Genomic DNA, 14,304 nt, shown 5'->3' on the forward strand with positions numbered 1-14,304 from the left:
ACAACCAACGCAACTACGGAATGTATTAAAAGCACACGAGATAAAAGAATGTTGATAAGATAACTGAAAATACATTGTAAACAGAGAGAATGTGCATTTTTTGAGAAGAGGACCTAAAGTATTCTTGTACACGCGTAAAGAAAGAAAGTTCCTCCGTACACAAGATATAGAAGTCGACAAGAGGACTCACACTAGATCAATACTGTATACAAAATGTACATTCTTTCTCCGACGTGAATACTCAAACTTTATTGTATTCAAAACGTCCGTTTCTTCGTAGACAGAGGACTTAACTATACCGTAAACAGAAAGCAGAAAGCACGTAAACCGAAAACAGAAAGCACGTTCCTTCTTCGACTAGTGGACTAAATTTGTACTTGTATAAGACAGAACGTTCATACATAGACGAAATGTAGGAAGTTCGTTCCCTCGTACACTAGGTACAGAATGATGTTCGTTCCTTTATCGACAATAGGACTGATACTATGCTGTATACTGAAAATACAACCCTTCATCGACATGAGGACTCGAACATTACATATACAGTGTACGTTCGTTCATCGACAAAAGGACTTATACTACAGTGACAAAGTATACTAAACGTACGCCCCTATAACAACAACATTTCTCAAGTTATATAGTGCAGCCATATGGTGACTTAATTTCATAAAATCGTATCATTTGTAGGGAAAGCATCAAACTTGGTACAAATGTTAATTGCTATTATCTTTATAAGAAAATGAAAGGAAGTTGTAATATCCAAAATGGCTGCAAAAATCCACTATTTCTCCCAATAACCTGTTATCATGCTAGATATTTCTAAAAAAACGACAAGAATTCTAAATATTTACACAGTATGATATTTAGGGCTGCATACTTTTGTGTTGACATTTATTGGATGTTATTGTGTTATCCAAATTGCCGTCAAAAATAAGATGGCCGCCAAAAATATGAATATAAAGTAGATATTTACTTCCTGAACCGAACCATCATGATACAGAACATTAAGAACATATTGATCATGAAAATGGATTCTATAGAGTAATAATTAAAAGCAAATCTTTTCATATCTGTTTGGAAAAGATTATAAAGACACAAAACCGTTTAACAGCAACAGACACAACATAGTATTTTATGTATTTTATAAACAAAGTTGAACAATATATTAAACAAGATATATACATACAGTGGAAACTCCCAAAACCGGATCTTCCTAAATCCGGAATCCGCCGGAATTTCCCCCTTCTGTTTTATAAGAAAACTGTCTCTTCTGGATTCCGGAAACCGGACGAACATTAGCAGAAATTTAGTCATTTTCGACGTATTCTCATCTCTGAAATTCGAACCTTATTTCCATGGCCTCGGGCCAAACTAGTTTCGGTGACAGCAAGGAGTGTTTGAAGCCGTGTCACTCTGCATGTGCATTGTTTACATTTCAGGCGATGCGGCGTTAGAGATGAGCAAATGTGAAATTGCAAGTAAATGATGCGTTCGATTTATGCCGAGGATAATTTGCCGTTGATTAATATCACCGAAGGTTATTATCCGATCTGATTATGAAAGAATAGATTAACGGTATTTTACCGGTTTAGTTTTAAACAGTCACAAACAATCAAATTATAGATGCAAATATTATCCCTTCACCCCACGAACTCGGATATTCACCTGAATCAAATATATTATTATACAAAATAAGTTAAAAATGGCGAGATTTCATACGTTGATTTGATGATTTCAGAGGTCAAATTATCGATACCTTGCATTTTTTTAAGAGAGAGACAACATTGCTCCGCGAAGTTCAGCATAGAAAAAGTTTAAGTCCAATTCTTTATCAGTACAATTTAACTCCATTTGTCTTGCACGTTTTCCCAAATATTTCGAATGTGTTATCATACAATAGCTGAGTAAAGTTGTCAACCACCTGATCAATAGGATCATTTGACGTGGTAAGGTAAGATGGTAAGGCTTTCAACACCCTCATAATTGTTCATAAGATATGCGCGCAGTAATTCGGACTTTTCGTTATCCCGACTATTTCTGATGTATCATGTTCGTATTCATGCGATGCGTTTTTTACAATAGTTACAAGAGATTTACCAAATAGGTTTATTTTTGTTTATAGCGGATGTTAAGTGATCGATAAAATTTCAAAGATTCGCTTTACATGTTTCAGTAAACGGAAAGTAACGATTTCCCGGGTCCTTCTCTTACAAATAGACCCTTGCAGTTTCAGCCAGTTGAGCAATATTCATAGAATATTACAAACTAAGGTAACAAATATTTAACTACATGTGTGTCATTGTGTTGGTTGGTCCCAAGCTTATCCGGTTTAGAGGGTTTCCATTGTATTTGATTCCTACAAATTTACTGATTATAATTATCCATGTACCATGCAAATACAAAGAATATATGTTTATTATCCAACTATTTAAATTTAGGTTATTTCACTTTCCTTCTCAAAACATTAGATATCAGAACCAAAAAAGATCGATCAGATTATATAAAGAGGAATGATTGAAAAATAAAAATTTATCTAGCCAGTAGTCAGAATATGATCGTTTTGAAAACTAGCCTCTAATGTTGTACATCATGTGCATGTGCCATGCACAGCCTCATATGGATAAGCTATATCTTATTAATTGCATCTAATTACGGACCATTTTTACGAGGCAAAACTTCTAAAAACAAGTTTGAACGTAACCGATGTAAACTAAAAGTGATGACCAACAATAACATATAAAAATATCAGGCTCGAATTGATTATCATTCTGCATAGGACTTTTCCAAGACGTCAAAAATATGTTAGGCGACAGCAGTGATCTAAGCAGTCGCTATCAAATGATGTGACTTGATGGTGAGCTATCGACGCCTATGTTGGCAAAATACAGTGTACCTGAGGGTCAACCATATAATTTCCGTTGTTACAAAAAAAAGATGCTATGGAATGATTCATTATAATATTACTACACCAAAGCCTCTTAGTTTTATTTGCCTTTTAAGCCTATAAAAGCTATAGTTAGGTATTGCTCCATATTGTAACATTCTCAAACTCAATGCTGAAAAAACAGAAATCAAAATGTTTATATCAAAGTATAATTCCATGTACAGTGTTAACCTATCAAGGCCAGTTACTCTGCCACTAAGTACGTGGGGAACTGAGGAATCTCAGGCAGTTTTACACTTAAACATGAACATGTAACAGCAGTTCAACTCTGTTTGCAGGGCTGTATTTTCACAGTTGCACATAATAGGTCAGATCAGAACGTACCTAACGTGTGATGCAAGCAAAACCTTTACGAATTTCCTCCTTCCCTCTCATTAGACTATTGCAATGCGTTGTTTCATGCACCATATTGCATAGACTACAACATGTACAGAACACAGCAACTTGTATTTTAACTAAGATGTCCGATAATAGTCAGATTGCCCCTGTAATGAAGGAACCCCATTTAGCTAGTAGTGAAGCAGAGCACGGTAAAACATACGCACTCGAATCTGAAAGATTCTAATAATGATTTCTCTGCCTTATTATTTACAACATGATAGAAGGATATGGGCCCAATAGGGACATAAGATCAAAAGACACTGTGTCATTAGAGGTACCAACGTTTTCAACCTTGATGTATTACAACTGGAACAACCATCAAAAACTCATTGAAAACGGAATAGTATTTGATTAAGTATAGCAAATAAAATAAACATCTTATGATCAGAAATTTTCTTTGTGGTATTTTTTCTTGAAGTCCATATGCGCTGCATGGTTTCTTATATTTATTATTTGTATGTTACACAGTTTTCGAATCAAAAGTAGATCTAGACAGTGTTTGGAAGGTTGTTTGAATGGCTGCACTCTTTGAATGTGACTTCCCCTGTTTAAATTTCATCCTTTCATCCTTGTCTTTTTAGGGTTAGGTGCGCTGTAATATAAAGTCGCAAGGTTTGACTTGAATCTTTTTAATATATTCTGACAGTGCTATATCTAAATGCTAAAAGCTGTATATACATAAATAATTATCCTATTTATTTTAGCTAAACATTTTACAGAAATTAAATGATGCATTCTGTTGGTAAGTTTTGGAATCAAGTGTATTTCCTACATCTTTAAAATTATTATTTGATTAACATACAGGATAAGTTACATGAAAATATCACTACATGGTATGAAAGTAGTCTATATAACATATTAATTCATCTTTGGGATATATAAGGAAATGTGTTGATTTCAATTTATGTGGCGAAAACAAGCTAACTGACTACATACAATTTCAACTTCCGTCGGAAAATTAAATTATTCTCCACAGTATGCATCACCATATGCCAACACTAATACTGTATACAAAGTCATACTTTTTAATCAGTCAATCCATAAATGGAAAAATATTCTGTATTATAACAGAACTATATAAGGTGTCCTGTTTAATTGCTGGAAATGTAAAGTTATTTATTTTGTTGGGTTTAACGTGGTACCGACACAAATATAGGTCATATGACGACTTTGCATCTTTGATTGTGGACGAAGACCCCAGGTACCCCTTCGTGTATTATTTCATCACGAGCGGGTACATGAGTAGAACCACCGAGCTTCCGTAAGCCGGCTGGATGGCTTCCACACATGAAGAATTCAACGCCCCGAGTGAGGCTCGAACCAACATCGATGAGGGGCAAGTGATTTAAAGTCAGCGACCTTAACCACTCGGCCACGGAGGCCCCTTTGAATGTAAAGGTAAGACAAATATTGTACAAAAGAAACGTTTTAATATAGGAAAGTGTAATGACTTACATTACTTTCATTCGTGGAATAACAACAATCACAGTATTTAACACTTTTAAGTATCAGTGTTAATTCATACTGCGAATTATGTTGTAAATGTGTAATACTACATACAACCAGGCATATTTACATCTTTTGTTGTTGTTTTTTAAAATGTGTGTTGTTCCATTAATGTCTTTTAATTAAGTTGGTACACTCAATACGTATGTAATAAAACAATTATTAGCTCTGCGTCGAGAAATATGCATTCGCTCTTTAGCGGAATAATACTGCTCTCCTAAAGTCGCACAGAAAACGTGCATTTTTTCTCGAAACAAAGGTAAGAACCTATAAATATAATTCAGACGTCATGCGTAGACTACTCTTTGCACGTTTGACACGTGCGTTTGTTTGTTTGAGCATTTGCGCAGATATTCTGAATAACTAAAGATTCTGTATTTATTATCTCTTTTGATGTCTTTTCACAACGCCAACCTTCAATTTGGTTTCTAAATCGCTTAAAGGAATGCAATCAAAATTGATTTAGTAACGCCCAGTGTCTGCAATTCCTTTTATAACCAAAATAATGAATACGTGCCCTCATCACTAGGAGTAAAACTATCAATCATACGTACTCAACGAACTATAATATCTAATTTGATGTCATTAAGTCTTAAAAAATACGGAAATTATTACAGTAAGTTTAAGTATATCATCCGGTCTATGCAAAATGGCAACCTTCTTTAATGTACCGGAATTCCGCATTTAGGGTGTGTCTAATTCATTTGAATTGAGGAACATCGCATTATATTCGGCATTTGCAATCTTCTATATCATCGAGTTAAATCGATCTGAACCAAATAGAACATGACTGATCGAGAAAGGAGTATAACTTTAGAAACTGATTAAAGGTCATTTTCCTCTCTGTGGGTTCGAACCTCACATTGGCTCATGGAAGACTGATGGACTATTGTTCTACCCAGGTGCCAGTCCTTGCCTGAACACGGAGTGCAGATGGTTTCTTACAACACCATTAAATGCTGGACACTATATGATCTACAACTGCTTCGGTGTGACTATAAATCCAAAGAATGTGACTATTACAAATTTTGTGCCAATAAAATAGCCAATCGATATATATATACCACTATTACGACGAAGGACTTAGAAAGTTACAATTTTATTAAGGAGCGCAATTCTGAGTAAAAACCTTTACAGTAAATACTTTATTATGCTGTACAGTCCTGGGTACAAACTCAGACAATATATATTTTATTAAGGTGTACACTCCTAATGCAAACGTAGAAATTACCTACTTTGTTAAAGTGTGGACTCGTATGTACAAATTAAGAAATTACATACTAATTTAGATAAAACAAATCTAAGTTTGTTTTATTGGCCCTCAGACGATACTGTTTATTAAAACGTATAGAATGATTACAATGAGTACAAGCAGACATAACAAAATGAATGTTTGACAAAAGTTGTTTATTTCAAGCTTCAATTTATACGCTATAATACCGAGTTATTGTTAGTTCACGTTGAAAATGTTTTACAACACTACTTCCAATATAAACAGTATATTCAGCCAATTAATAGTATAAATGTATTCACTTCTGTCCAGTCCCGCTGTTTTTATTGGTTGAAGACTTATGAATATACAACAGTTACTTCTATTGGTTCTTTAAATACGTCACAAGAAAGCTACGTCGATTAATGTTTACAACACTACTTACAAGAGGAAGCCCAGGTCACTTGTGATATTTGAGATAACGTACGTAGCTGTTTGATTTCATTGAGTGTTTATACCTAATATAAACTATACTTCATGACAAAAAAAGGCTTGCCTGAAAATATCTTTGCTTCCCCTTCCGCGTCCCATGTCACTATGGATTGGGAAGGAATAGAAAATATTTGTATTGAAAATATTCTATTTTTAAATATAGTTTATATCAAAATTTATTTAACTGATTTGCTGAACAAATAGTAAGTTTGTGACAAAATGACTAGATAGACTAGATACTAGACTTAGAATTTTTCTTTGTATCCTCTTTAATATGTATGTTACAAAATATCTACGTTTCTATTAAATTAGAAGATTTGAAGATATACTGTATATATGTTTTTTTATACATAGAGATTAAATGAGAAAAAACAAGCCTCAACAAGTGTTAACTATTACAAAACATAGCCTTACATCAACATGTATATGTAATTTTGTTCAGTGCAATATCTTTCAGTGATTATAATTTTAGATGTCAAGATATCTTGACAAAACTCACAGGTATCAGATATAACTTTCATATTAATGTACAGAGAAGAGTTCTTCAAGTTAAACACTTTAAACTGAACATAATCCTTGCCTTTAGCAACGTAAAGAGACGATCAAAATATCTATTGAGTTTGAAACAAAAGATAATTTGCCGCTTGTGTATTTATGGCAGTGACTACCATCTTAGATATTTTGACAGAAATCACAGGTAATAAATACATCTTTCTAACTAAGGCACAGAGAAAAGTTCTTCAAGTTAAACACTTTAAACTGATCAAAATCCTTGTCTTTAGCAACGTAAAGAGACGATCAAAATATCTATTGAGTTTGAAACAAAAGATAATTCACCACTTGTGTATTTATGGCAGTGACTACTCCCTTAGATATCTTGACAGAAATCACAGGTAATAAATATATCTTTCCAATTAAGGCACAGAGAAAAGTTCTTCAAGTTAAACACTTTAAACTGAACATAATCATTGTCTTTAGCAACGTAAAGAGGTGATCAAAATATCTATTGAGTTTGAAACAAAAGATAATTTGCCACTTGTGTATTTATGGTAGTGCCTACTCTTTTAGATATCTTGATAGAAATCACAGGTAATAAATATATCTTTCCAGTTAAGGCACAGAGAAACGTTCTCCAAGTAAAACACTTTAAAAAATGTCCTTATCAACTAAATCAGATGATCAAAATATCCGTGGCGAAAAAGCGAAAATAAACGGCATTCCCCCAAGACTTATGCAATAAACTACAATGCGTACAGGTTTGATGACACATGTGTCTTTTTTAATTTGATTTCAAAAATAAAAAAGTGGAAAACCACAGGTCGCCCAACACGACATAATCGAAAATGCTGCAGGCTCGTTTTGATTGAGCCTCTTCATGGACGGTAGTTGAAGTGCAAGCTATCGTCCACGCACTCTAGCCCCGAGTTGAGCAGAACTCAACATTTACACATGTTATAAGTACCAGAATGTTATTTAGAGACATCCGCAGATGATTTCATACGGTGGTGCACATGGAACCTTCAATGATGCACAGAGTTCAATTCCATGAAAAGCGGCGTATGGTCCCCAGATTAAGTTATGGCTGTGCGCTAATCGAGATTAAAGCGCTGAAAGCAAAAAAAGGTTGAAACGAACATTTGATGTGCAATAAACCACTCAAGTCACTTCCATGAAACAGTATAACATTCGAACAATTTGCATCAATGTTACATTATATACTATAAATTCTGCTCTGACTAAAACCATCAAGTGTGTTGAAACACACTGCCGAGCAAGACAAGGCAACTCTTCATCGGCTTAATCAAAATTTACCATAATGATACCAATGAGAAATATAGTGTCTGTTTCATTAAAATACAACTATCACAAAGAGAATACAGATAATACAAGTATTATATCCATGTCTTTTTTATTCAAATTAGATAGGTATACCCTACATCTAGCAGATTAACATATACGTACAAGAAGATCTTATCACATTTTTAAGAAGAACATATACCGAACTATTCCGTTTAGGGCGAATAATCACCCATATAGAGTCTGTCTATAATAAATCCCTATCCACCCAAAATTGTACAACAACAACAACCTAATAAAAAGTAAAACGTAAATTTCACTTATTGTTGTTGGAATGTTTAGCTGTATTTTGTGAAATGATGTTGTCTTATGAATAAATACAGGTGCGTGTAAAATAATCAAGAAGAATCAAGAAGATCAAATAGCGTGGTTTTCGCAGCGAATTCGCTTGCTTCTGCTGTGTTCTTTAAGTACACTGCTTGGTGATGTTCAATGCTTTTCTTTTATTTGTTCCTTTTGATTCATTGATTCATTTACACATGGTTTCTGAAGATATTTAATTGCACTCAGTTATAGGGTATGCCCCTTATTTAACAGTTAACAGTTTGAAAGATATAGACGTTACTTTACGCTAAAAATCCATTGAAAATGTTATATTTAAAATCCCAGTTTGTCATAGTTTCTCTTTCGATTTTTAAAGATATACACCATTGAAAAGCTTGCGATTAAAGCTTTTCAAAAATGTATCATTTAATATATTTTCTTTTATCATGTGTATTAAAACGACTGTTAAACCTGATCATGAACTTTCACATAGAAATTATGTAGAGAGATAAACGGTCGGTAATCAATAAAAGTAGTGCGGAAATAGAACAGTTCAGTTGTTAATATTCTTGCAGTCTCCAGAATATGGTTATAATAGGTTGGACCACTTCGCGGTTTCAACCTAAAAACAATGGACAGAACTAAACAAACTGGAATTTAGAGAGGTGATCTGTGGTTACGGAACCTGCATATCACAGAAACTGTCAAAAGACAAAATTAAAAAGCAGGCACCATAAGGGGTGATTGAACAATACCCAAAGCTTTTAAAGCGGGAGTATTGGAACCACCCAGGCCGAAATGATCAAGCTGAAAAATTAAACAGTACACTAACACAACATAAAGGTTATGCGGAACGATCTGAAGAGATCGAAATATATCAGCTCTGATTGAATGTACGGGGAGACATTTTACGGCCGCCACACGGCACAAATAACGCTGCTGTGGTAATAAAATGAAAGCAGGTCGCCCAACAAGACATAAATGAAAATATTGCAGGCTCAGTTTGACTGAGCTGTTCAAGACGCCTGGACAAATCAAACCGTGTGGGTCCGGTTACCGGACACGTAGCCACAAAGCGTAGTGTCGTATTTTTTCCGTAGATTAGTGGAATGTTCCGAGCATGAACTCTACTTCCATGATATGAGACGTATATTATTGCAACCATATTTTGCTTAGTTCTATGCTGCATTATTTATAATTACAGGGGAGAGTGTGTGCTCGCATGTCTTAAACTTTGGATAATATTTCTGTCAAATATGCAGGCGTACAAGATAGCACATTCACCAGGTCCATGAACCATTTCTATTCCTCTCATCGGTAAAGATTCGGGGAAACATGCATGAAAGTGAAGAGATATAAGTTTACCATAAGTCAATTGATCGAATGTGCAGCATGGCCGAGAACAAACCTAATGTATCATTGACTAATCCGATGGAACAAAACTTGTATCATATAGATATATGTACATCGGAGAATGAAAATGCATTTTCACTTGTCAAAATGTTGACGTTAATTTGGCCAATATTGGCTTGCGTGTGTCACAAAACGATATGCAATTTTTCCTTCGATACTGTTCCATAATTGCACATCTTCGTCCAGATAAAAGCATTTATTTTTTATACATACAAACATACCCTCAAAGTGTATGTCAATATTAAATAATACAAAACTTAATACTAATAAGTAGACTAAGTGTATACGTTCTCTGCCCTGTTTTCGAACCTTTTGTAAAGTCTCACACATGTGTTTATGGTTGTCAGGGAGTGTCTTTTTTGATGGATACAACGCACAAAGCAGTTAATTTCTTTTTATAAAGAAATTCTAAGAAGAGACTGAGTCATGCAGTGTCATAGATTATCTTTCCATGAAAACAGACGACTTACACGATTTTGTGTAACAAATTTAAATATGGCATCTTTTTTGTTTACAAATGATATAAGGACTATAACCTAATCAATATTTCTGCAACATTTATCTGGGGTCTCGAAAGAGTAAGTTCTTATACGAATCATTCTACCATACAAAACTGAGTTGTTTTGTGTATATTTGTGTTCATTGCAAAACAAAATCAACTTTTGTTTTAATTATCGTAAGCTCACCAGAGAATTGTGAAGAAATCTACTGACGAAAAAGATTACCCTGTATGGCTTTTATCAAGTAAACTGTTTGGATGCTTGAAACATAATAGCTTTATGTCTTTGACAAAGGGTTTAGTTCGGCCTAGGGCTGGCTCATGTCCTGTTACAATAATAGTTGAAATTATAATTATTCTGGCAAACGCTCTAATAATACATCCTATACAGGGGATATTTGTTTTAGTATAAGCTAAAATAACTTTCACTTTTTATAATTATTCTGACAAACGTCCTAATTTTGCAAAGCATCAAATATGCAGGGGGATGTTTGTTTTACAGTATAAAATTGAAATATCTTTTACTTTAAAAATTAAACTCCAGAAGCGCTGTAGTGTAAATTGGCGTCGTTGCTTGTGAATGGCAATTCCATTTACATGTCAACAAAACACAATTTTATTGTTCATTTATTCCATAAACAGTTCTACTATATTTACAGTTCCTTTATATTCAATATCATGAGGCGCATATATTAACGTTTTTGCAATAAATCATGCACATCTTTTTTATATTGCCCACTTCTGAAAACAGTTGGTTTAACATAAGATTCTGTATTCTACTTAACTCATGAAAAATTCATGTGCCGATAAGTCATGTTTTGTTTTTTTGTGTTATATCATTTGCAGAATACCAAAGTATTCTGTAGCTGTTATAACACGAACTGTACATGCGCTAACACTATTCTAGCATAAAAACTGTAAAAATGTATTATCCATCAACATTATAAAATGGCCATAAGCTTTTTGGATTGTTTCCCTTGAATTATTTTGTTCTAAAGTTTCATTTTTTATGATTCAGAAAAAAAGAAAATTATCACCTAAAACATTAAAATATGTTATTATTTTGACATTTTGATACAAAACAATAGGATAATTACTGTTTTAGGTGTCTTGGGGTGTCTTTGGGTGTTTTGGGATGTCATGGGGTGAAAAGACCCTCCCTAAAATGCACAGGAATGTCAGTGTTGTTTCTTTTTTAATTATCTGCTATGTGACCTTAATAAGTTTACACCATTCAACGGAAACGCATATAAAAAAGGGTGTGTTAACAGCGCATGAGCGCATGAATCTTTTGTTTTGTTAATACCCTATTATGACTCCCTCTGAAAACGACAAAAACAACAGTTTTAAGCTAGAATGTAAATTAAACGAAATTGGAAGTCATTAACTAACCATCAAGCAAAGAGATAAATCAACAAAATACATAGACTTCACCAAGACTTCACCTCGCATCTTTATTTTACTCTAAGGATTAATTATTTAGAAAAAGTTTTATTATTCGAATTACTCAGACTTGCAAATGGATTAATCCGTTGAAATCTGGCGCATTACCTGTCCATTGTCAAGAAACATAGGCTAAAACGTACTTTATCTAAAAAAATTAAGCAACACTGCATTACTTATTTCTCAACAACATAAAACTCTTGATGATTTTCCAAATCACAATTAAGATGAATCATAGGTATCATTCGTTTCTTCCAGGATGCAAAAATATTACACCTTTACATCTGCACGACCTTCTGATCATTCCGCAAGATTTTCTTCTTCCGCTTCTTCCACACCTTCCACGTCCATTTATTATTCTTCCTGTATCTCGACAACCAACAACATGTCCGTTACGTGAGGTGATAGGTCGACATAATGGTCCATTTGACCTCGCAAGTGCAAGGTTACTCAAAAGCAGAAGTGATATCAGCGCTAGACATATAATATGCACGGTTTTCATGACTTCTTTGACTGCAATAAAATAAAAAGATAAAAGTTTATACAATCGAAGTAAAAAAAAAGAACAACAATGATAAAAATAAAGTATACGTAGAATAACATTTTTCTCTTCGAACATCAGTAGATAGTTTTCACAAAAAAAGTTCCCTTAAAAAAGACTTCTGTTTTGTTTGGTTTGGATTTAACATCGTTTCCAACAGTATTTCAGTAACGAAATTGCGGACAGTTATCCTAATCAATGTTCCTGGATTCTGAACCAGTATACACTCGGTCCCAGTTTCACAAAAAAACTTAAATAACCACTTAGTTAAGTATGTTCTATTGCTTAAGTTATTGTTACTTAATATTGATTTTGTCTATATTACCATGATAACAATGTACTTATAGCTAAATTATTTTTATTTAAGCACGATAGAACGAACGAAAGTATTTGCTTAAGTATAGTTCTTATTTCTATACTTTGTTCTATGTAAAATTCAGAATTGTTGTGTTTTGATCTATTATAAAGTCATTTACGGTTCTGATATAGATGAAAAAGTCAACATTGAAGACGAATAAAGGGCAAAAACAAGCATTTGAAATAAAAGATTCTGCTAAACTATTACTTAAGACTTTTTTATTAAATTTGGGCCTGTCCTCCGTAAGTAACTGCTGGCTTCCCAACATGAATCATAGGTGGAGGACGAATGATATCAGGCACATTATCTTTAATCAAATCGTCACGGAAAACATACGCCCCGCACGGGGATCGAACTCACGACCCTGCGATTTAGTCGAGTTAAAGACTTCACGTCTTCAAAAAAGAACACGATATCATAGCGATTTAAAGAAGTAGTCTATTAAATTCAGTAAAATCGTTGTTTAAATAGTGTACCTGTATAGTGTTTTATACACATTGAAAAATAACAAATGCAAGGTTAAACTTACATGTATTATCCCGTTAGATGTCTTTCACAAGTATCTCACAATGCAATCTCGTTATTTATATCTCCCTTTAGTATGTGTTTGTAATTTGGTTATCCGCGTAACTACGGAATGTATTAAAAGCACTCGAGATAAAAGGATGTTGATAAGAGGACATAAACTATACTTATTTACAGAGAGAACGTGCCTTCATCGAGAAGAGGACTTAAAGTATTTTTGTATACGTGAAAAGAAAAAGGATCCTTGAGGTTCGTAAACAAGATACGGAAGTCGACAAGAGGACTCAAACTATACTGTATACAAAACGTACGTTCTTTCGCCGACGTGAAGACACAAATTATATTGTATACAGAAAGTCCGTTCATTCGACGACAAGAGAACTTGAACTATACCGTACGCAGAGAGCACGTTCCTTCGTCGGTCGACTAGAGGACTAAATTTGTACTTGTATAAGACAAAACGTTCATATGTAGACAAAGCGCCTGTGAACGTGTTAATCATGAAAAGGGCGCTATATAAATCTTGTATAATAATAATAATAATAATAATAACTATAATGATAACGAACTGCCAAAAACTATATACATGTATATAGTTATTGGCATTTAATTTAAGGTAGTTCTGCACACGTTTGACATACTGGAAGTAATTGCGTAACGTCGTTTATCCGGATAACGTAGAATAAAGCCTGGACTTGGTATACAGAATTTAAACTCGTTGTATAAATTAATGACAACCCGTGAGTAGATTTATTAAAACGACATCGTGACGATCTTTCTTAAGACAAAATATGATATTTTAAAGTTTCATACGTTAAATAATTCCAAAAAAGTATGTTAAATTTATCGTTTGATTTGCAAATCTCTTTAA

At 33.7% G+C, this 14,304-nt stretch overlaps 1 long non-coding RNA gene across 1 annotated transcript; it reads right to left on the reverse strand.

Annotated features, from left to right (window-relative positions):
• Positions 1-12,250: 12,250 nt before the first annotated feature.
• Positions 12,251-13,793, reverse strand: LOC123531676 (uncharacterized). Its single transcript, XR_006682467.2, has 2 exons — positions 13,438-13,793; positions 12,251-12,522 (listed from the first exon to the last, which is right to left on the reverse strand). It is a non-coding gene; the product is annotated as an uncharacterized LOC123531676 (long non-coding RNA).
• Between the last annotated feature and the right edge of the window lie 511 nt (positions 13,794-14,304).

The sequence above is a fragment of the Mercenaria mercenaria genome, chromosome 11, assembly GCF_021730395.1.
Source record: "Mercenaria mercenaria strain notata chromosome 11, MADL_Memer_1, whole genome shotgun sequence".
NCBI classification, from domain to species: domain Eukaryota; kingdom Metazoa; phylum Mollusca; class Bivalvia; order Venerida; family Veneridae; genus Mercenaria; species Mercenaria mercenaria.